Source organism: Astatotilapia calliptera, chromosome 23, assembly GCF_964374335.1.
Source record: "Astatotilapia calliptera chromosome 23, fAstCal68.1, whole genome shotgun sequence".
NCBI lineage: Eukaryota > Metazoa > Chordata > Actinopteri > Cichliformes > Cichlidae > Astatotilapia > Astatotilapia calliptera.
In genome coordinates this window covers 32,317,068-32,342,317 of record NC_137443.1, presented here as the reverse complement: position 1 = coordinate 32,342,317, position 25,250 = coordinate 32,317,068, and the positions used below count along the sequence as shown (strand labels likewise).

Sequence of the window (25,250 nt, the reverse complement as noted above, 5' to 3'; positions counted from 1 at the left end):
TCCAAATATTCTCAACATAATGGACTACAGAAATTTTAAATTTAGACCCTCAAATTTAGTTTGACAAGGAATGTGCATGGCAGCAGAATACAGAAAGATGCCCTAACCCAAACAAACCTTTGCTTTCCTACTGCACTGGAGGTTAAACAATCTTTGGAGTTGGACCAAGAGAGGTTTATCCATCTGCTATTTGACCACTCTGATGAAAATCCAATCATCTACTTTTTTTTTTTTTTTTTTGCCTGTCCCGTTTGGCTCTTTTGCCATCAGAATTATTGTCTAAAGGCAAAAAAAGATGCCCAACGGATTTACTTTACCAAATTGACCATCCCAGCCTTGCCGTAATGGTCCATTTGATTCACCTTTTATTGTTTATTTTATTTTCACTTGCTGAATACGGGACAGACTTGACTGGAGGAAAGAAGGGGAGGAAGAAAGAGGGAAAGAGAAACAGCTGAGAAGAGGGACGGGGGAGAAGGGCAAAAAACAAAAACCAACAGAATCCAATCATCTACTTGACCAAAGGGGAACCAAGAGACATCAGAAGTCACAGTAGCCAGCTTGGCAAACCAGCAAAAGTCCCATCATCAGAACCTAATTAAAAAAACCCGGGGCTAGGAGACTTAGATCTCCACTCTTCCAACACTAAGTGTGGTGGCAGGGGAGGGGCTCAGAAGGCTTTTGCAGCAGACTCACATGTGGAAATGGGAAGGCAGAAACAGCCAACATGCAGCCAGAGCTGACAGACTGTGAGATAAGAGGGTGCTGGGAAACACAGCTCTGATTTGTGATACCACAACTGGTAGAAATGTGAGCTGACCCTCAAAGGTGTGAGCAAAGAAACAAAAAAAATAAGCACTGTGATTCATACAAACTCACTTTAATTCAACAATGTAATCACAAAGCTGTTCTATTAGACTGCAGAGGATTGCTGCAAAGGACATTAGACATTGCCAGGCTTTCTTTGTGTTCGCTGGTGTGATAAAACCTAAAACCCCAGTCACATATAAGTCTTTCTTAATCCGGTATCTCTGCTTCAGCCTCTATATGCGTTCACATAAAGGAGTCATCTGACAAATCGTTACTTCTTTAACAAAAACTACGCAAGCGTGCAGAAGCAAGGTGTGAAACATTAACTGTTGCTGTTTCCATAGGAATTAAGATGGCAAGTAGCACTCGGGTCCCGCTAAACTGATTATAAGCACATGTGTGCACCTCTACATAACCAGATATTAGAGGTGCACACATGTGCACCAACAGGCCTGGAGCATTCAGGTGTGTGCTACCACATTTCCAAGGAGTAAGTAATAATCTCAGACGAGCAAAACCCAGAAACCACATCTCAGGCTACGTCCACAAGTACACGGGTATTTTTGAAAACGGAGATTTTCCGTTTTCGTTTAAAAAAATAATCCCGTCCACACGTAAACGCAGAAATGAAGGAAAACACTGCTAGGAACATGCCAAAGCAACAGATGGCGATATATTCCTAACCGTGTAGAAATGTTGGCCAATCAGAAGTCTAGAAGCCTCGGTGGGAAATAGTAAACAAGGATGGGGCATAGAAGTGTGAGGGAGACAGTAACTGTGTGTGTATATTAGGGGTGCAACGATACACAAAATTCACGGTTCGGTTCGGTTCGATACTTTGGTGTCACGGTTCGATATTTTTTCGATACAAAAAAATGTTCATGCATTTTTAATTTGTCATTTATTAAAATTATAAATATATATTTTAACTCAAAAGTACAGTTTTTAAATTTAACCCTAACCCTTGTGCGTGTTTTTTATTTTGACAGCGAATGCGCACCTGCGGACCACTTATGTGCAGCCCTGGTTATTTAGCTCGTCATATCGCAGCCACAGAAATTCTTTTGTCCATGAAACCATAAAGCTGCACTTTCTTTTTGCCTTATAGTCTGATTTGTCATAACTTCTCCGTTTTGTGGTAAGCTTTTCTTTGGCTGTCACTTCTTCACCCTGACCTGTCTTATTTGGCTCAGCAGAACTGAAATGCTTTTACACACTCACTCACATAAGCTCAGCGATTCTCTGCGCGATCAACCTCTCACATGTTTAAGCTGCGGGAGATTTCACTTGTCATGTTTGCATAGTAAGCTAACGATTAATAAGACGATGTCAGAGGAATTGGTGCACAAATTATCATCACTCACAGATCAGTGCTGTCGCTCTCTATACACAGTTCACACGATTGCAAAGTGAAAGCAAAAAACGAGCGCAAATTCAAACGCGACTTCAATATGTCACATATTGACAGTGGCTCACCGATGCCAATGACATAATTACCCAGCTACATTTCTGAAAGAATGCAAAAGCATTGACATATATTTTTCCTACAATAGCCCGACGGGCAGGGAAGAGATAGATTTTGGTAGCCCGACTGAAAAAATCGCTAGCTCCGGGACGTCGGGCTAGCGATATTGCAAGCCCTGTATCTGATTGAGGAATCACTCATCTTTGGAAAAGAGAGTTTATTACAGAGAGATGTCTCTTTCCAAAATAAAAGCTATACTATCCGCTTCTTCTGGGCTATATTCTCAGCAGCATAAGGAGAATCATGTGCTAACAGCTGTCTAAATGACTCGGCTAAAGTTAGTAGCATGCTTGCTTTTTTTTGTCTGCTTCCACTTGTCTTTGCACTAGGATGATGTCGGCGTAAATGTGCAGTCATATTCGTCATGTTCCCACTAGTGCTTTCAAGTTAATCTCGTTGAAATGACCTTAACGCCACAACACGGCAAATCTCCGTTAACGAGCTACCACCGATCGCTCCGTGCATGGGGCTAGACGGCCGACACGTTAACGAGCTAACTGCGCTAACACACTAGTTCCCACCCATGTAATTGAGCATTGCGTGGCACATCCAACATACTGTTTTACTTTAGTCCATGACTCGCTTACCTTCAGGGTCATACGTCACATGAAAACCAAAATATTTCCAAACGCCAGATCTGAATGAGGGTGGGGGAGGTGCCCTGCGCTCTTCCTTCTGACTATGCTGTCTGTGTTGAGCGCTCAGTGGATCTGCGCTGGACAGTGCAGCCTAGGCGGAGTAGTCGAACACAGATTCACTGAGCGCTCAACACAGACAGCATCGTCAGAAGGAAAATTGATAAAATAAATTACAAATGTTGTATTGTTCGATACATATGCGTACCGAACCGAAAGCACTGTATCGAACGGTTCAATATCGATACGAATATCGTTGCACCCCTAGTGTATATGTAAGCATGTAAACACTGAGAGAGTACAATTAACAGTAACAGTATTGTAGAAATTCATTTCACCGAATAACGTGGCGCACAGTCTGACGTCAAAAAAGGCGCACACTTTTGACGCTGTGTTTCCTGCGTTTTCTCCGCTTTTCTTGTCCACACGTAAATGCAAAAACGGAGTTTTCAAAAATATCCACCCTGGCCGGAGTTTTTAAAAATCTCAGTTTTCAGTGACCGAAAACGCCGTTTACGTGTGGACGAAAGGTGCAAACGCATAGAAAAATCTGCGTTTTCAAAAATACCTGGGTACGTGTGGACGTAGCCTCAGACTCTACAGGCCAGTTAGCATGTTAAATGTTAGCATTTATGAGAGTATAATTAGAAAAAAGACTGAACAAGTATGGCTTTTTTTTTCTCTAATTAAAACACGGCAGGAGGTTTGCAAAATTGCAACTGAACAAAGGACACAACGTCTGGAACAATGCCCCTTGGAAAGATAAGACCGAAATGGAGTTGCTTGGCCATAATGCAAAGCACCACATCTGGCGAAAATCAAACACAACATATCAGTACAAACACCTACCAACTAGGACTGCACGATTAATCGTTAGAAAATCGCGATCTCGATTCATACTTATCGTAATCTGCATGAAAACAAGCGCTCACTCTTCCTGCTCAACAAATGACAAGGGCGGAGCCTTATACCACGTGATACAGAAGCTGTGCCGTGTGATGCTAAAATTAGCAGGGAAAAAACAAGGGAGAGCACGTCCAAACATCAATAACGGGAACCTTATACAGCGCTTCCCTATACACGTCGAACTCCCGCAGGCACAAAGAAATTACGGAAGCTATCACTTATCACCTGACCAAAGATATGGCTCCCATCAACACTGAGCAAAACAAGGGATTTAGGAAAATGATCAACACCCTAGACAAACGCTACACAGTGCCGTCCCGCAACTATTTTTCTATTGTTGCACTACCTGCTCTATACACGCAGTGTCGAGCAACGGTGGAGACGGAATTTCAAGCAGTACAACATTTTGCGGCAACAACAAAACGTGAGACATTTGTTGTTTTTATGTTTATTTATTGTTTTTATGTTCAGTCTCAACTGTTACGAAGATGATGTGCAGTTAATAAGTGCAATAAATATTTATACTGGAAAAGAAAATCGTGATCTCAATTCTAAGCCAAAAAATCGTGATTCTCATTTTATGCAAAATCGTGCAGCCCTACTACCAACTGTCAAGTTACAGTCCTTGGGGACTCATAATGTGGGCCACAGAACCTTGACCTCACTGAGTCACCAATAAACTCCTGTATATACAAAAATACCCTAAAATCAAATGTGAGGACTGAAAGCTGTAACACAATGTAACAAAATAATGATCCTAAACACATCAGCAAATCTACAACAAAATGACTGAAAACGAAAAGAACCAAAGTGTTGCAATGGCCCAATCAAAGCCATCAACCCAAAATTCCTCTACTGATGACCTCTGACGTTGTCAGAAAATGATTACTGTTGCTAAATGTGGTTCTACAAGATATTATAGCTGCCAGGGAAAGATTCAGCATAAGCATGGTGCTAGAACACACCCCAATGGCTTTAGAGATGACTAACCTATCTTAACTACACCAGCAGTGAAAATGTGACATTGTTTCAGCTCAGGCTTTTCATTTTTTGTTGGTTTGTTGTCTGCAAGAAAACAATAGGAGGCATCTGCCAACTGAGCATTTGAGATATTAACAGCTTACTGTGTTGTCATTCATCATTTTTGTAAACAAAACGAGAAAAACACAGATGACAACATGTTATTTAGTTTCAATGTCGCTGTGCCATTATTGTAGTATCACTACAGCATGCATGTTTTTGTGTCAGATCCTGTAAAAACAACCAGACACACTGACAAATAACCAGGCCATTTATTGTTCTATTCGTGTGCCAAGTTGCTGAAAGGACTTGTGTTTGAAACAAAAACAAAAAAAACCCCAGTGTAACCACAGTTTTGGGCTACTGGATTCAAATCTATCTGCACCTGCAGGGTCATATGCAGAACTGTGTGACGTGTGGCTAAGCTCTAGCCAACAAGATTATCAAATGGATGATAGTCACAGACATGATCACAAGGTGCTAAGCTCGATGGAAAACAGAGTCGCCTGTGCCGCTTCCCAACGCCTGCTCCACCGAGAGGCACAGAGAGAGCAGTGCTGAAAGAGCGAGGGCAAGATGGGGAGCGTAGGAACTGCATAGGTCACAGCGCATCAGTGAGAAAAACAGTGAACACCCTCGGAGAAAGAAAAGAATCAGAGAAAACTCGTACTGCTGTAGCAGCGCAAAATTCAGGGCTTATAAAAGATGACAGCCTTGTAAGTTACAGCCTCCTCCTATCAGTAATTACAGTGTAGCCAGACAGTCATAAAATCTAATGCATTGTAAATTATGAGTTGTTACACAGAAACCATTAATTCTGCATGAGAACAGGCAACTGGGCAGTGCTCTCTCCATTGGTTTGTCTCCTCGTGCTGCGATTAAACTGACAATTAATTACTGAGAGAGAAGGCCAAGCGAACAACAACAATCCGATACGTCACTGATCCCCTAAGGGAAATGCTCTTTGCTGTTTGCCCTGCTCCAAGAAGAGGTCAAAGGCAACAGCTCCAATGGCCTGCAGGGAGATGCTTCGACACAGCAGCAATTACAGGGGTTGGATGCAGTGGAATTCTGTACAAAATAGTTAAAGAATTTAATCAAGCAAGTAGAGTTAGGGCCCAACAATTTAGGAAAAAACAGCCAACTGATTCTTCAGCATAAATAAATGTTTACTTCACCTCTAAAATAAATCAGACCACAGAGAATAATACTGCCGGTTGTGTCCTCACAGAGTTGAGACGAGTCAAAGAAGCATCATCTTTTAGGCAAATACTACATTATTAGCAGAATTAGAATCACTCAAATAATGATAAGAACTCTTTGGCCAGTCAGTAACCATTTTTTGGGCTTCCTCTGATTTTGCTGACAGCTCTGCTCAAAGATACCCTGAAAAGTGTCTTATCTCTAGAAGCACAATGAAGCATTATTTGTTTGTGGGATCCTATGATGTTTGCATTATGCACATGCACAGAGGACAGCAACTAGCCCCTCAGCTGTGGCTGCTGCAGGCTTTTATAAAAAAGGAAAACTATATATATAAAAAATGCAGATCTTCTCACTGTTTGGTAGGAGGGGCTAAAATGGCTCTTTTTCATGTTGAAGGTTGCCAAACCTTGGGTTAGGTGATCTCAGAGACATAATAGAGAGCTTCCTCCAAAGGGTGGCTGGGTTCTCTCTTAGAGATAAGATGAGAAGTTCAGCCATCCGGGACAGGCTCAGAGTAAAGCCCCTGCTCCTCCACATCAAAAGGAGCCAGTTGAGGTGTATCGGATAAGGATGCCTCCTGCCCGCCTCCTCTGTGAAGTGTTCTGGGCATGTCCCACCAGGAGGAGCCCCCAGGGCAGCAAAGGACATGCTGGAGAGATTATATCTCCTGGCTGGCCCGGGAATACCTTCGTGTTCCCCCCGACAAGCTGGAGGAGGTAAAACTGGAAACAGACTTGAAAAGAAACAGTTCTGGTGAAGCACTGATGCCTCAAAGCTAGAAGGTCTTAGTTTGGTTCTCTGTGGCATTTTTTGTCCCCTGTGGCTGCATAGGTTTCCTCCTTCCTCCCAAAGGAAGCATAAAGTCCAGAGCATAAAGTGTTCTGGACTTAAGGTAAATATGGCTTGTCGTATAAAGTGCTTTGAGTGGTCAATAAGATTAGACAAGCGCTAACAGATTTTGTCACCAGACATAACCTGTGTGGGGGCTGTGTGGGGGAGAGCTACCTCCTCTGTGAGCTCCACAGTTTCTGGTCAATCAATTGATCTGTACAAACTAGCAGATTAAAGCGTGTTGTGTGAGTTAACGTATAGCCTGAGATCAATAAAACTGATGTGTCTGTCAGATTTTAAGGTTAGGGTAGTGTGCTCTTTTGGGGAATAAACCACTAAAAAGACACCACCCACTCATTATTTCTCCAAGGATCAAAAATCATAGAGATGTGTTTCTTTGACAAAAGCCTCTTTAGCTAACATAAATCTAAGCACACCTCATTAACCAGGGACCAGGCTACAGTTTCCTTTTTGTTGTCATAGGGCTAATGTTAATTAGTTACAGTGTGTAAATGTACTCATCATTATAGCTGGTGAAATCAACTTGCAACAGCTTGTTTAAGGCACTTTTAACAATGTAGGCTGTAGGGCTGGGCGATATGGCCTAAAATCCATATCACAGTATAATTTGAAGCATGTGCGGTAACGATATATATTGCGATATATTCTTTTCTTCTGTATAACGTATGTTACACACTATAAGGCACACTTAACATCCTTTAATTTTCTCAAAAATCGACAGTGTGCCTTTGTTAAAAGTCCGCAAGTTATTTGAACTACATCACTGTGGAGTAAAATTCCTTCCGACCGAGGACGACTCAGTTGAAGCGTGATCGGCAATCAGTGCAAACATACATTACAGTCTTATATAGGAATTCTGGTTGGGCTTACTGACCTCGAACCGATTTTGTGCAGTGTACGGCGCGCAGAAATCTGTCAAAAAATGTTTTAGTACGACTTTGGTTAGCTATGAAGGCGCACCGCTTGATGGATTGGCGGAGCATTACGGCTGCCGTAGTCAGGAGCCTTGCGGAGTAATCCAAAACTGGGTCCAAAACTCCGTCTTCTTCAGGTCCCAAAGTCAAACGAACACTGCGGCATCACTGAGAGTTAAAAACTGTCTAAATTCATAAGTGGTCCGCAGGTGCGCATTCGCTGTCAAAATAAAAAACACGCACAAGGGTTAGGGTTAAATTTAAAAACTGTACTTTTGAGTTAAAATATATATTTATAATTTTAATAAATGACAAATTAAAAAGGCATGAACATTTTTTTTGTATCGAAAAAATATCGAACCGTGACACCAAAGTATCGAACCAAACCGAACCGTGAATTTTGTGTATCGTTGCACCCCTACCCAATATGTATATTTAGCATTTTGCCACAGTTACTGTCACTTAACACTGGCAGTCCCAGGCTTCTACCTTTCTACCTTTAAAACCCGCCACCAGCCAAATGGCTGGTAGGCTTTTAGCTAAGCTTTAGCTTCAGGCAAGTGGAAGCTAAATTGGCTAGTCATTCATATGTAAATTGGGTTGTTACCTGGGAATTCTGGAGGGAGGGGAGTGGGGGTGTGTGGATGAGGGGGTGGGGGAGCTGCTAAAAGCGGTGAGCTTCCTTTTGTTTCATCTTGATGCATTCTTAATCATCCAGGGAAACAAATCTCCAAAAGTCACCAACTTGGAGTGTTTCAGTTTGCCATCTTAGGGAGAAATCAACACACATGGGTGTATGTCCTTTGTTGCTGAGATTTATTGATAAAAACAGTACAAAAAATCAACCATTTGTACACATTTTTACAAATAATTATAAAAAGTGAGTGAGTACATTTCAACATTTTCAGCAATCACTCACAATCCTGGCACTGCCATGGTATCTGTAGTCTGCATTTACCACATGTGTATCTGTTGCAGTGAACACATCGCACAGTGGCATGATTGTTCTTGCAATTGTGTTTGACCTGACACATGGCTCTTTTTCCAGGGCTCGGTGTGGAGGGTTGTGTCAAAGGCAACTGTTCTTTTCTTGCCTTCTTCGCAGCTACATGAGAGTGAGCTAACTCCCTTGCAAGCTCCACCAGGAAGTCCACCCGTCTTTCCTTCGTCCCGGAGCATGCTTGATACAGCACATGTGCATTCAGTGCTGCCATGTCAATCATGTTATAAAACACGGCAACTGGCCAGCGCCGTGTTCCTCTGCGGACAGTGTACTCCCGAACCATCTGGTCCATCTGGACCATCTGGGTTTTGTGCCTCGCCCCGCGCTGAAACACAAAAACGTGCTCCCCAGGATGGAAGCTGGCTCCAGCAGGTTTGTGAGGACCTCAGAGCTCAGCTTCAGGGCCTGCAGGGGGATGTCTGATCACAGCTACAGCTGCAGTTATTATATGATATAGCTGTTTACAACTAACATTTAAACTCTCCATTCCTTCAACCTCTGCTGCCACGCTGACGGCGTATGCGGCCAAACGGAAGAAGACAGTCTATATTCTTAGCAGCATGCACGGCGTGGTTCAGACTGATAACACTACCAAAAGGAAGCCAAACACTGTCACCCTTTACAACAAAACAAAGTGTGGCGTGGATGTGATGGACCAGATGGTTCGGGAGTACACTGTCCGCAGAGGAACACGGCGCTGGCCAGTTGCCGTGTTTTATAACATGATTGACATGGCAGCACTGAATGCACATGTGCTGTATCAAGCATGCTCCGGGACGAAGGAAAGACGGGTGGACTTCCTGGTGGAGCTTGCAAGGGAGTTAGCTCACTCTCATGTAGCTGCGAAGAAGGCAAGAAAAGAACAGTTGCCTTTGACACAACCCTCCACACCGAGCCCTGGAAAAAGAGCCATGTGTCAGGTCAAACACAATTGCAAGAACAATCATGCCACTGTGCGATGTGTTCACTGCAACAGATACACATGTGGTAAATGCAGACTACAGATACCATGGCAGTGCCAGGATTGTGAGTGATTGCTGAAAATGTTGAAATGTACTCACTCACTTTTTATAATTATTTGTAAAAATGTGTACAAATGGTTGATTTTTTGTACTGTTTTTATCAATAAATCTCAGCAACAAAGGACATACACCCATGTGTGTTGATTTCTCCCTAAGATGGCAAACTGAAACACTCCAAGTTGGTGACTTTTGGAGATTTGTTTCCCTGGATGATTAAGAATGCATCAAGATGAAACAAAAGGAAGCTCACCGCTTTTAGCAGCTCCCCCACCCCCTCATCCACACACCCCCACTCCCCTCCCTCCAGAATTCCCAGGTAACAACCCAATTTACATATGAATGACTAGCCAATTTAGCTTCCACTTGCCTGAAGCTAAAGCTTAGCTAAAAGCCTACCAGCCATTTGGCTGCTCTCCGGGTTTTAAAGGTAGAAAAGCCAAATGGCTGGGCTCTGGGCCTTCCTAGTGTTAAGAAGCACAGCAGCTGCCTGACTGCACAAGGAAAGAAGGCAAGGATGTAGCAATGTGCAGGGTTAACGTGCAAGTGTAAAAAAAGGGGTAGCCTTGAATATTTGAGTATCACCTAGCTACGGTAAAATCTGTTTTCCAGGAATTGGAAAATGTGGCTGGACCTGATGATGTCGATCACAGGCAAACATAGCTTTCTCAAAAAGTAGCCGAAGAATCCATGATTGCAGCCTTAACGTCCTCAACTGAAGCATCGGTGTGTGGATTCCTTCCTGCATGATGGTCGGATGGTGACTTGACCTTAAATCCCAATGATGAAGTGTTTCCAAACATAATAAGACATTGAAGCTAATGACATTAAAATGGGCTCATTTCAATGTAAAAGTCTTCGTAAAGTAGCAGTTGCCAAAGGAAAAAGAAAATCCAACTGACATTTGACAAACCACGCTGTACACTTTAAAGGAATATGTTCCCCAAGGGCACCAAAATGCCACTGCGTGCAGTAACAAACAGTAATCCACAAGCTGACAGAGTTCCCCTTAAATCGTGTGGACAAGGAAAGCATAAGTGCATTGAAACTGTAAACGAGTTAATAAGCCCATTCTGTAATACACTTTTCTGTTGTGCTCTATACAAATGCTATTCATCAATGCCACGCGCAGTTTATCTCATCCAGGAGAGCCCATGCTGTTCCATAAATTCAGCTCCAATAATATCCAGAACTAAAATATGATGTAATTAAGAGGGCTTTTCTGCAGATTCATAAAAAACAGTCTTCATTTTCCTGCATTGCAAACAGCAAATGTTTCAAAAGATCGATTTTGTGCATTGCATTCGTCCAATAACTCAAACAGGCACATAAAACCCCCACATGAGGGTTAAATTAGTTAAAACAGGCCTATTAGATGCACACCCAGGGACTTGCTTCCTCTCACAGGATGCCAATAAGATGCAGTTTACAACGCAGCACATGTCAACAGCCTATTTGCAGATATAACGACTGAGTTTTGAAGAAGGACTGTTTGATAATAATTTAGCACAGACAGCTTTTGAAAAAGGACTCAAATTCATTAGTTTCATGGGGGAAGGTAAAAGGAGGAAAATCAGAGGGGCTCTTTCCAGCGCTGCACCAGTAATTTATTGATCCACAATCAATGTCATCATGACTTTTAGAAGGACTAGCAGCTGTGATCGCAGCACATACAATTGTGGAAACAGTTTCTAAATCTCAACATCTGTCAGAGCTTTTGTGACAGAAAAATTGCTTCCATCAAGCTTGAGCTTAATCAAACAGAGGATTTAAACAGCATTACAGCAGCAGAATGGAAATGAGTTCTTCTATACTTTACTTCATCAAACTAGACCTCCAAACCCACATCCTGGTTCCCATTTTCAGATGTCATTTCCTAATTGAGATTAAACCACTGCATTTTGTGTCACAGGAGACAAATGGAGGACCGCGGGACATTTCTGAAATTAAATGGAACTTTCCTGTCATTCACACAATTCCAGTGTCTGGTCGCATGCCAGTACACAGGCTTAAATGAGAGAATCTGGCAGAGATGATCGTATTAACGACCCAGGCGGCAATGTAAAGGTTGTGCTCCCACAAAAGAGATGGTTACACTCCACCGCTTAAAAACAGTGTCAAGAAGTACTGATGTAAGCACTTCAAGGAGCATGGTACAATTCCAGAAAGAGGATCGGTCCTGTGGGAGGGAGATGCATTTGTGCGTGTGCGGTGTTTATATTTCAAAGAAACTGTCAAAGTAAATCTATAGGAATGGATTTTTGGGAGGCTTAGGCACACTGTTCACAGCAAGTATAGACACTGACAGATAACTGTGTTATGACCCTTAGATTACAAGGTAAAATCCTATTCAGCAGCTTGCCACTGAGGGTTATATGGCTCGCTTTCAGTTTTTGACTTCTTGGTGTAATGTAGCAGTATCTAACATGGTGATAAAGGACAGCAAGGTGACACACATTCCTTTATGCTGTGCAACAGAGAGCAGACGGCTTTTCTGAGTTCATGTTAATTGACATGGATTAGAGGCCAGATAAATCCGTTATATCTGATATCAAGCTATGAAGTACAAAGCATTATGAAATGCACAATGCTCTCATCTACTTATCTGGATTTATTTTGCCTCTGCCCTTGCTCGCCTTTTTCTATGATTCTAATAAACGCAAATAAACCCGACACCTGTGAACCGGCTTCTTACTGAAATGATGCCACGCACTTAAAACCGCAGTTATTCCTGCGAACTACACAGTATAAAGCAGCTCCGAGCACCGAGTCGTGCCATTTCAAAAGACGAAAATGTATCAAACTACATCTTCAGTAGCAAGTTTTAAATCTCAGTATTACCTTCGGCGCATGCCTGCTGAAGAAAAGAAAGAAAAGAAACAAGAAAAAGCCAAACAACATTTACAACCACAACAAGGGTCAAACGGCGTAGTCATAAACAAAACTGCATGTGATCGACTTGGCAAGCCTTTAACTCAATGTCACTTCCAAACACAGCATCCCTGGGAGCTGGGAGCGAACGAATATTTTTAGTGGCAAGAAAAATTCCCCGACACATAACACACCGAAGGAAAAAAAACACACACACACATTTCCGACCCTTAATGAAAACACCCACCCGTGTTGTCGTCCGCGTCCCGTCCTTACAAGTTGTCCAGGAATCTTAGATCCGTCCGCTTCACACAGCGCTGATACCTCCTCTGCTCGGCGTCTCGAGCTGCACGCTGCGCTCATGGAGATGGAGGTGGGTTGGCGGGGGGCTGTCAGCGGAGAAGAGGAGACTGTCCAATCAGAGGCCGCCTTGATGAGGAGGGATGGCGGCCAATCTGCCCCGGCAGAGAGAGAGCGGGGTGATACCGCTTTGTTTAACGGAGATTGACTTTCAAGCAACAGAGCGCGAGCGCTTATGATGTGATGGCATCTGGACGAAAATAAGCATGCGTACTAGTTTTGCTGCCGGGGGGGAGGTTTTCCAGCTGCTTCCGTAAAGAACGCCTTTATTTAATTGAGACACCATTAATGACATGGATTAACCATTGAAGGGGAACTGAGTATGTATGCAGCCATCACCATTATGTTCCCATTAAATCATGAAACAGACCTACTGAAACACGAGTCAGTTCAAGTTGTCCATATTATTTAATGGGCATTCCAGTCCATGCCTCATATTTTTTTAGACCCATGCTGGAAATGCTCTTTGCTCATGGCTAGAGCTGATCCATTTGATTGGCAGGTTCACCCGCAACAATATAATTACTAAATAATTAAGCATGTCAGCAGTTTTGCTGTTTTATTGTTTGTTTGTTTGTTTTTTAAGTGAAGTGGCTTCATTACAGTTTGCTTCCAAGGAGGCAGACTTTCTTGTCATTTTTAAAGTGGCCTTGAAATTAGCTGCTTTAAAAAAAGAAAGAAAAATTGGTCTAGTCTTTTGTATTTGACCATATTCAGAATAATTGTTTTAAGCCATTAAATCACTAACTAATAAATGATTCAAGCTTAACTCAAGGGATGAATGAGTTTTGCATCTAAACATAACAGATAACTTAGCATAGAAACAGTTTTAAATTGCATCTATATACACTTTGTTACTAGCAGCCTGTTGGAAAAAATATGTAATTTGTTCCAGTTTCTTCTGGTGAATTTGCAAATCATCCCAACAATAACAGTTATCACACAGAGAGTAAATAGTCACATTTTTTGCCCTGACTAAGTTATTCCCAATCATAAACTTGCTATTTCCCACCACTGTGTCCAGCTTATACTTCAGCCAAGTTAAGATAAGTGAAAGACAAAAGAATAGGTGGCAGGCCTAAAAAGAAGATCTACAGCTGGTGATCATATCTGAAAGTCTTGCTCTAAAGAAATCCAACAAAGACTTTTTGCAGGACTGAGAGATGCATCTGGCCATTCAGTTAATCTGTTTACTCTTCACCAAAGCCTGAACAGAACTGGATGAGTATCTGTAAAGAAGTCATTCTTAATGAAGAGAAAACAAAAGAAAAGGCCAATGTATGCCAAATTAAACAAATGGATTGAAAATCTGAGCCAACAGGGCTTATGGAGTAATGCAATTTGAGATTTTTGGTAATATTATTTCTTTGCAAATTTTGCAAAAATATATCTGCAAAATTTTGATTCACCAAACAATAATATCTAAAAAGTCTCTAATTGGCATTTCTGACCATGACAATGATTCCAAAGACATTCCAGATGCAGTAAAAGCACATCTGAATAGAAGAAAAGCCAAAAAAGAAAGCCAAACACCATTACAAAAAGAAGGTAGAAGAACACTTCTCCAACTCCAACCCCCGACGCATGTGGCAAGGACTCCAGACCATTACAGTCTACTGGACCACCAAACCCTCCCCCGCATCCTCTGATGTCTCCTTCCTCAACGAGCTCAACAACTTTTATTCAATTCAATTCAATTTTCTTTATATAGTGCCAAATCACAACATAAGTTGCCTCAAGGCGCTTCATAGATACAGAGAAAAACCCAACAATCATATGACCCCCTATGAGCAAGCACTTTGGCAACAGTGGGAAGGAAAAACTCCCTTTTAACAGGAAGAAACCTCCGGCAGAACCAGGCTCAGGGAGGGGCGGCCATCTGCTGCGACCGGTTGGGGTGAGAGAAGGAAGACAGGATAAAAGACATGCTGTGAAAGAGAGACAGAGATTAATAACAGATATGATTCAATGCAGAGAGGTCTGTTAATACATAGTGAGCGAGAAAGGTGACTGGAAAGGAAAAACTCAATGCATCATGGGAATCCCCCGGCAGCCTATGTCTATTGCAGCATAACTAAGGGAGGATTCAGGGTCACCTGGTCCAGCCCTAACTATATGCTTTAGCAAAAAGGAAAGTTTTAAGCCTAATCTTGAAAGTAGAGATAGTGTCTGTCTCCTGAATCCAAACTGGAAGCTGGTTCCACAGAAGAGGGGCCTGAAAACTGAAGGCTCTCCCTCCCATTCTACTTTTAAATACTCTAGGAACAACAAGTAGGCCTGCAGAGCGAGAGCGAAGTGCTCTAATAGGGTGATATGGTACTACAAGGTCATTAAGATAAGATGGGGCCTGATTATTTAAGACCTTGTATGTGAGGAGCAGGATTTTGAATTCAATTCTGGATTTAACAGGAAGCCAATGAAGGGAAGCCAAAACAGGAGAAATATGCTCTCTCTTTCTAGTCGTTTATGCTCATTTTGAGTGAGGGAACCCCACAACCACAACCAAAGCAGACGTGACGCCAGACCACCAACCTCTGACTCTCTCCCCCACCGATGTAGGAGCGGTGCTGAGCAGGATCAATGTCCACAAGGCTGCAGGTCCTGATGGCATCCCCGGGCGTGTTCTCAGAGCATGTTCTGGGGAGCTTGTAGGAGTGCTCACAGACATATTCAATCTGTCCTTGGCCCACGCTGTGGTACCGGCCTGCTTCAAATCCACCTCCATCGTCCCGATACCCAAAAACTCCAACCAATCTTGCCTCAATGACTACCGCCCAGTAGCACTCACCCCCATCATCACTAAGTGCTTAGAGCAGCTGGTCCTAGCACACTTTAAATCCTGTCTCCCCCCCACCCTGGACCCCCACCAATTCGCATACCGCCAGAACAGGAGCACAGAGGATGCAGTCTCCATCGCACTGCACTCTGTCCTCTCACACCTGAACAACAACAAAACCTACGCCAGAATGCTGTTTATAGACTTCAGTTCAGCATTCAATACAATCCACCCCTCACAACTCATCAGGAAACTGACAGACCTGAGCATCAGTTCCCTCATCTGCAAATGGTTACTGGACTTCCTGACCAACCGCCCCCAACATGTCCGGCTGGATAACCACTGCTCATCTACCATCACAATGAACACCGGTGTACCACAAGGCTGTGTGATGAGCCCTTTCCTCTACTCCCTCTTCACCCACAACTGCAGACCTGCTGATGGTTCCAACACCATCATTAAGTTTGCAGATGACACCACGGTGATTGGCCTCATCAGTGACAACGATGAGGCCGCCTACAGGGAGGAGGTGGATCGTCTGGCTGAGTGGTGCGACAGAAACAACCTGCTGCTTAACACCGAGAAGACCAAGGAGCTCATCGTGGACTACAGGAGGAATGCTGACCCACATCCACATTAAGGGGACGGCTGTGGAGCGTGTGAGCAGCTTCAAGTTCCTGGGAGTCCACATCTCCGAGGATCTCACCTGGACGACCAACTGCTCCAAGCTGGTCAAGAAGGCTCACCAGCGCCTCTTCTTCTTGAGGACTCTGAGGAAGAACCACCTGTCCTCAGACATCCTGGTGAACTTCTATCGTTGCACCATCGAGAGCATACTGACCAACTGTATAACAGTCTGGTACGGGAACTGCTCTACCTCGGACCGGAAGGCGTTGCAGAGGGTCGTGAAAACTGCCCAGCGCATCGCTGGAGCACCACTTCCTGCCATAAAAGACATCTACAGGAAGCTGTGTCTGAAAAGGGCTGGGAAAATCATCAAAGACCCCAGTCACCCATCACATGGACTCTTCACCCTCCTGCCCTCTGGGAGGCGCTACAGGAGCCTCCGGACTAAGACCACCAGGTACACAGCTTCTTCCCCACAGCTGTCAGACTCCTGAACTCTGCCTCCTGACATCTGACCCATGTTAACACATGGACTGAACATACACACACCCACAATGGACAACTGTACCCTCAAACACACAATAATAACATGGACTGAACCACCACTCACAACCACTAGCACTTTATATAGCCTCTGTAGGAATTCTATCTCACTTATCTTAACTGCACTACTGTATAGCTCTGTGTAAATAATTTGATGTACATTTGATAATTTTTAATCCTACAACTGTTTACAACTTGCATAGTTCCCATTTCTGTATAACTGTATATCTCAGATTTCTGTAAAGTTATTTATTTCATATTCTGTATAGTTTTTCATATTTATATCCTGTTCATTGCCTGTACATAGCTTGTACTCACTACAGCCTGTACATACTTATAGTTCTAGAATATTCACAACATACTTCATACCGTGTACATTATAACATACCATAATAGACCCATTTCTGTAATATACTCACATATCTATATTATTGCTAATATATATTGTAATATATCTATATCACTAAAGCACTTCTGGATGGATGCAAACTGCATTTCGTTGCCCTGTACCTGTGCATGTGCAATGACAATAAAGTTGAATTCTATTCTATTCTATTCTAAGAATGCATAATGACAGTCATGGATTGACCTCCCCTGAGCCCAGGCCTCATTAATGAAGCAGTGTGGTATCATCTTGACAGAGCAGAATGAAAAGGCAGCCTATATCCAAAGAAAGGCTCTGGAATGTCCTTCAAGAAGCCTGGAGAACTATACTTGAAGACTGTTTAAGGAAAGCTTGCATACAAGTTCAGGCTGTGTTTAGGAATAAAGGTGGTCATACCAAATAATGACTTTCAAGCTTGAATGCTTTTGCCGTATAATTTGTATTTCCATGTATGTTTGCATGTTTTAATAAAACACTACCTATTTCCCATTGTATGAGCAAAATGTAAATAAATAAAGGGTGGCTCAAAACCTTTGCCCAGTACTGTATTTAGAAAGTAGATGTTAGATAAAGTATAAAATCTGTTCTCCTTTTAGTGGCTTGGGAAATTCTCTTAGCAAAGAGAACGAGAACAAATCTTTGTGTGCAGCAGTGCATTCTAAAGTTTAATAAAATCTACACCCTGTGTTGGACCAATTTGGCAGACATCATCCAAAGTTATTGACCTTTCTGTCCATTTTTCTTGTTTCCCTAGGGAGACGCAATGTAGACACTGTAAGACAGGCAAGATCTTTCTTTAATTCTTTTGGTCATTTTATGATTTTTATTACAGAATTTGGAAAAAGGCGGAAGATGGCATGCATAGAAGGTGCTGAGCTGGATTTAACCCTGCTATTCATTAGGAAATCACTGGTGAGCCAAAAAAATTCAAACAACTGCTGCCTAATATTTCTTTGGTACTTTATGTGTTGCTGTAAAGGACCAACTCTCCAATGCCTGAGTTCTACAAAACCTCTGAAGAAGCTCTCTTCTTTCTGGCACTAAGATAGAAGCAGTGGATTCTTTGGCTTGTAAACTGGAATGGCCACCAGCATTTTCACTCACATTCTTTTGTTAATTCATAGTTATTTGTTCTAAGGTTTGAAAAGTTGAGAAGAAAAGTAAGTTAAAGGTAAAGATTTGTGTATGAGCTGTAGGGATATGTTCTTAGCATAACTGAAATGTTTTCTATTGTAGGGTCTTTTACCTTACAATTTAAACTGCATTGAGGCAACTGTTCCTGTGATTTGACACTATATAAATAAAGTTGGATTCATGTTTTAAAGGTCTATTGCCCCAATTAAAAACGTAAGAATAAAGAAGCTATGGCTTAAAGCACACATCAAATGTAAACAGTATATCGCCTAAAAGTTATTATATTTTAAAATTAATATTGAAATACGGCCCCATTTTATTTTTATTTTTTTTGGGCTTCAGACTTCTTCAAACAAACACATTTGAATACACAATTCCAGAAAACTCAGATTTTGCCCTCCATCCTTTACCTGATTTTTTAATGAAGCTTAAGTTCAATAAGGAAGACCTGTAGTCACACATTTGTCTGCTTCCCACATGTTTGGTCACTAATCTAAGCTTTACTATCAAGCTCATTGTGACATAATTAGTCTAGTCCAATAGTCTTTCTGCTGGCCTTCTTTAGGCCAATCAGCCTGCACTCTGCATACTTTAAATCTCACTGCTCATCTGTCATTCACCCTTTCAAACGCCTTTGTGCAACCCACCTCTGCCCTCATCTCCCTTGTTCCTCAGGCTCCATTCAAACCTCCGTCTTCATCTCCACCACCAGTATCTGCACTCCAGCAGGTTCTGTCCTAATCCCCATCACCACTGGGATTCCATTCTGCAGTAATGGGCCATCAGAGTCTAACTGCCAGATACCTTAATTGAATTCTATATATCAATATATCATCTTCAGTTTCTTCTAATTATCTCTCCATATTGAATTGATTTTATCAGTAAAAAATGCACCGGATGTTTAAGTGTAGTATGTTATAAATACTGTAAAATTTCAAGAACAATTGCACAGTCTTTTATTGGCTGGTCAGTCTTTTTCACTTGGTTTGTTTTCTATTGTTTTTTTTTGTTTCCAATTTGGTTTCTTAGCTTTGTGTACATGTTTGCTTGAGTAGACCTGAAAAAGAAAATTTTCATGAATTTCCAGATCTCTGAACTTGGTCCCGCTGGAGGCTTCTTCCTATTAAAAGGGAGTTTTTCCACTGTTGCCAAGTGCTTTTTCAGAAGGGGTTGTTGATGATTATTATTTTCTCTCTATTATTGTAGGGTCTTAAAAAAAGCAGTTAACATTTACGTTGTTTGTTTTCATGAATGGTTAGTGTTCTTTATGTTTCTTACCAAACTGTGGCACAGCATTTCCCTCACAGTCTAATAGCAGCATTTGAACTGTCTGATTCAGCCATAATTGTGTATGTTTAGCACTTACTAACATGTATTTGTTGCAATAATCAACATGTTGCAATAATCTTCCTCACAGACATGAGTAGTAGAGGCTGTTGTTAACCTGGGGAGGGCAAATTATTATAAATTATTATCACACAAAATTTAAAATTGATATCTTGAAAACTGTAGATGCCAGCCTGCTAACTAACAAACAGACAGATAAACAAACAGAACTGATTACATACTCCTTCCATTCAGGGGCAAGAATAACACTAAGATGGAGAAAAAAGAGAAAACAACTCGATCAGATAACACCTGAATTTGAGTGACCTGGTTGGAAGTCAACATACTCATGTCACTACAAACAGTCAAACTCCCTTGTTCAGGCTTTTAATGCACTTCTGCATCTTTTCACTAATCTATCCAATAAATGAGTGGATAAAGACATACTGAGACTACTTGTTGAGAGAAGATGCCACCTATGGGCAACATCTAAGATAAGAGCCCTTTGTTTACACTGTTCCAGAAAATAGTAATGTCAAAGTATCTTACTGTATATTTTACAGTTTTGTACTGTCTTCCTAGAATATCATTAAATTTACATAAGTAAACTGTGATTTTACATGTCAAAGGTAAAATAACATAACAGCACTGCAAATATAGTAAAACACAATTTACTTGTTTTTTAAATATATTTTTTTGTACACATGCATATTTAGATTGTAAAAATACATTCAGAAATGTATCATAATTTCACGAATATGTGTCTGTTATGTGACAGAATGATCTGTTAAATTCAAATGTAATACTATGGAAAAATATATAAAATGATTGAAAATTAATGAGAATAATCAACAATTAAAGGAATATTTGAATTATAATTTTGCTGAAAATTTCATGTCATCTAGGTCTGATTCAATAATTCAACAAGTGAAAATATAATTAATAGGAATAAAAACTAAAAAACTAAAAAAAACATAAATCATTGCACGGCCATGCTGTGCTAATTATATATTTAAAAATATATATTTAAAAAAATAAATGTAGAGATAGGAATTGGAATTAATATAAATCTCAAAGTATTCACAACATTCCTGAACAGAAATATGCCTCTGGGGTGAGGGTGTGGCCATAAAAACAATGTGACATGCCATTGGATGTTGGGACACATAATAACATGATGCTAAGCATCGGCCAATGAATGTGAACTAACAACCACAAGGTCACGGGTATGGAGCACTGTAGGAAAAAATCCTAATATAAAAGTGTTTTACTGTGCATTTTACAGTTTTGTTCTGTTCTTCTAGAATATCATTAAAGTTACGTAAATAGACTGTGATTTCACATTTCAAATGTAAATGAAAGATCTTGTTTTTCTTAATATTCTTTGCTATTAAGTGTCATGTAGAGTAGTTGTTCTGGCTCCTCTGAGTCCATCCTGAGTGGAGTTTCTCCATTGAAGAAGCTCTCCGTACACCTGTCTAGTAATCAAATATGGAGTATACACAGCCGGAGTTTGCAAAATTTCTCTGACAGATCATGGTCGTCATTATTAATTCCATAATTAACCAAACTTGGATATCCACCAACTGCCCACAAACAATCTCTAAGTTTCCATTCACGCTTAACTATACTAATAACTAATAAAACTAATGACTATCACAGGTGGACCATATTCTCCTCTTCGACTCCTGGTAATTCTTTATCTCTTCTTTGACAGGGCTCCCATATGCAAACCTGTAGTGCTGCTAAATCTCCCTGCCAACTGCTCTCTATCAGTAAACCATTCACTTCTTAACTATGACTACTTTAAACTTGCCAAGTCTTGCCTGGGTTTGCTCTTTGGATCCACCTTTTGGCAAAGCATGACACCAGAACTGTTACAAACATTCAGATCTTCACTGCAGCTTCTACCAAGAAAGAAAAGGACAGGGATTATATCAGTTTATTAGTGTTTCTGTACTTTTTCGCTCCTTGACATATACACACTTTGTCTTGAGTGACTCATATGTGTGACTGTAGATTGAGGTGCAGTACATGGAGTCTGTAGAGGGTTGATTCTGGATGCATAGGCATAAATAGTGACAAAATGGAGACACTGAGGAAATGTCAGATTATCATTTACCATCTGCCACACTGTAAAAAAAATTGTAATATAAAAGTATGTTACTGTGTATTTCACAGTTTTGTACTGTTCTTCTAGAATATCATTAAATTCACATAAATAGACTGTGATTTAACATTTCAAATGTAAATCAACGTAAAATCACTGTAAATGTAATAAAACATAATTTTCATGATTATTAAATGTATCTGTCTGTACATATGCATATTTAGATTGTTAAAATACATTCACAAATGTATCATGATTTCACAAATGTCTGTCCATTATTTGAAAGATTGAACTGTTGAATTCAAATGTAATGCTATGAAAAAGTATATAACATGGTTCCTATAAGCTTGTGTTACATCACATAAGTATTATTATCATTGCTATTTAGGGCGATCATGGCTCAAGAGTTGGCAGTTCGCCTTGTGATCAGAAGGTTGCCGGTTCGAGCCCCGGCTCGGATACTCTTCACCTACCGCCTACTGGTGATGGCCAGAGGGGCTGATGGTGCGATATGGCAGCCTCGCCTCTGTACCAGGGCATGTGATTCATATTGCCACATTCATTGACCTTGTTTATAGGTAATTTCATTGTTTGATCACGTTAAAATGTTCCTAATTTAATGTCTAAAAGCACTTGGAAAAGGCAGAATCCCATGTAAAATTAGCGCAACAAACTATTTTCATTACTGAAAATAACCGTATTTTTATGGGACAGTTATTTTCAGTTTTTTTACAGTCGTATTTTGGCGCCCCAGCTGCCCGAATATTACCGTTCTTTTAAGATGTTTTTTTTCCTATTTATAGATGATTTCATTGTTTAATCACGTTAACATGTTCCTAATTTAATGTTTAGCGGCACTTGAAAAAAGCGAGATCCAATGTCAAAATAGCGCAACTAATTGTATTTTCATTACTGGAAATAACCGTATTTTTATGCGGGAGTTATTTTCTGTTTTTTTACGGTCGTATTTTGGCGCCCCAGCTGCCGGAATATTACTGTTCTTTTAAGATGTTTTTTTTTAACAGTGTAGCTGATAATGTTCAAAACAAATGGTAAATGGCCTGTATTTATATAGCGCTTTACTAGTCCCTAAGGACCCCAAAGCGCTTTACATATCCAGTCATCCACCCATTCACACACTCATTCACACACTGGTGATGGCAAGCTACATTGTAGCCACAGCCACCCTGGGGCGCATTGACAGAGGCGAGGCTGCCGAACACTGGCGCCACCGGGCCCTCTGACCACCACCAGTCGGCAACTATTAGTGTAGTTGATAATGTTCAAAACAAGAGTCCCAGGTAGTTTTTATCGATACCAATAGCCTGTATATATATAGCCTTTTTTCCCATATGATGTAAGTATATTAATGATATTAATGAGAACAATGATTGTTTATGGTAATGATAACTTAAAGGAAGCTCTTGGCCATCTTTCATGACAGATTTATGCGGTACATTACCTTTTCTTGAGACCTTTTTAATCAGTTAATATATAAAAATTTGAGAATCATCCAGTTCAACCCAGCTTCACTTACTTATTGCAGACTAAGTCACTGTTGTAACTAAATAAGCTGAATCAGGAATTGGTCCTCTTGCTTCAGAATAATTTACTTTACCTTCCATGAACTTGCTAATGGACCAATAGAAGACAACTGCATTTATGGTATTAAGCTAAGATCAGCGTACCAAGAGTTCAGAACACCCTTATAGATAAATGTGTTTTAATTGCAAAATTGAATACCATTTGGGTTTTTTATTGGTATCATTACTACCTTCTGCCCACAAATCCCATCTGTAAAAATGGCATTCTTGTTGGATTGTCCATTAAAACATTACTTGGAAAAAATATACCCCAATTAAAAAGATGCCAAACAGCCTTTCAGGAAAGGATGCTGAATTATTAAAGCAGCAACAATACTTCCTCAACTTAAAGGATCTGTCAGCATAATGTAATGGGACCTGCACAAAATTTGTGAAGCCATCACTTTTTTCTAAAGTCCTGTAGTGTTTTGTTTTTTTTTGCTGCTGTAATTAACACTGCAGTATATATTCGCTTGCCAGCTAATTACCTCACATGTTCAAACTGTAACTGAGGAGATGACAAAAGCCACGTAATGGAAAAATCTGTAACTCGTACAGCAGGTCTGCTCGATCAGTGAAAATCAATACGTCTTTTACCAAGGAAATTTCAGCAGGTGAGGCGCACTGACCACCCAGACAAGGATTTAGATATGGTTCACTACTGCTTCTGCCTGTCTCTGCAATAAGTCATTACAGGAGTCACATACTGTTAAGTTTATGAAGCTTTATTTCAAACAGAAGACAAAATAGAAATGAAAAAAAAAAAACCTCCTTATGCTGATTTAAAGAAAATCAACTGCTTGTAATTACCTAATATACTGCAAAGTTTGAAAATATAGCTTTATTTAGATCAGTCAGCAAATATATAGATCCAACGTAACATAAACAGAGAACAGATATCCATTCCTCTGCACACCAGGTGCACTCAGTCTCCATCAAACAAGACTAGATTCAAAAAACTCAGTACAAAAACGCTAAATTCAATCAGAGCCGTTCATCTCTCCATGGACAGGTGAAAACACATGTTGTCATTATTAGCTGAATGGGCCCAAAATTTAAGCATTGTCACTCTCCTCACTATCGTAGTATCTGTTCCTCTTGATCTGCTCCTCCACTGTCAGGTCTTCGTCGTCTTCCTCTGCCCACAGAGAAATACCGTCCCTTCCTGCACTGTAGTCTGTGGCAAAGCTGTCGCTCTTCTCATCTTTTCCCCTCACATCTCTCGGGTCCATCCCAAAATCCAAAAGGTCATCCAGCACTGAGGCCGGAGGCTTCTCCCCGGCAGATTGACTGAAGATGTCAGATTTGAAATCAGATAGCAGGCTGGAGCTGCTGGTACTCAAGCCGGCGAAAATGTCCTCCAGGAAGCTTGATGTGCTAATCTTTGGCTCGGTGGCCTCGTGTTTGACAGCCAGCATTCCCTCGCCTGTTTCTGTGAAGAAATTTGTATCTGAAAAGCAATCTGTGGCTTCAGGACATTTGGCACCCTCTGGCACAAAAGCATCATCTGTCTGTGCCAACTCCAACACTTCACTTGGCATCCATTTTGATTCTTTAAAGGGATCGGCCTGAGATGAATCTGTTGCTCTAGCTGTATCTGTCAAAGCCTGCAGATGATTTTTATTTCCCTCAGCCTTGTTAAGCC

At 41.0% G+C, this 25,250-nt stretch overlaps 1 protein-coding gene across 4 annotated transcripts in view; it reads right to left on the bottom strand.

Moving 5' to 3' along the window:
• Positions 1 to 13,313, bottom strand: part of LOC113016462 (beta-1,3-galactosyltransferase 1-like) — a 203,118-nt gene extending 189,805 nt beyond the window's left edge. For all 4 annotated transcript variants that reach the window (XM_080297204.1, XM_080297203.1, XM_080297202.1 and 1 more), the window contains exon 1: positions 13,009 to 13,313. The gene's annotated coding sequence lies outside the window, so the exon portion shown is untranslated. The remainder of the gene's footprint in view (positions 1 to 13,008) is intronic.
• Between the last annotated feature and the right edge of the window lie 11,937 nt (positions 13,314 to 25,250).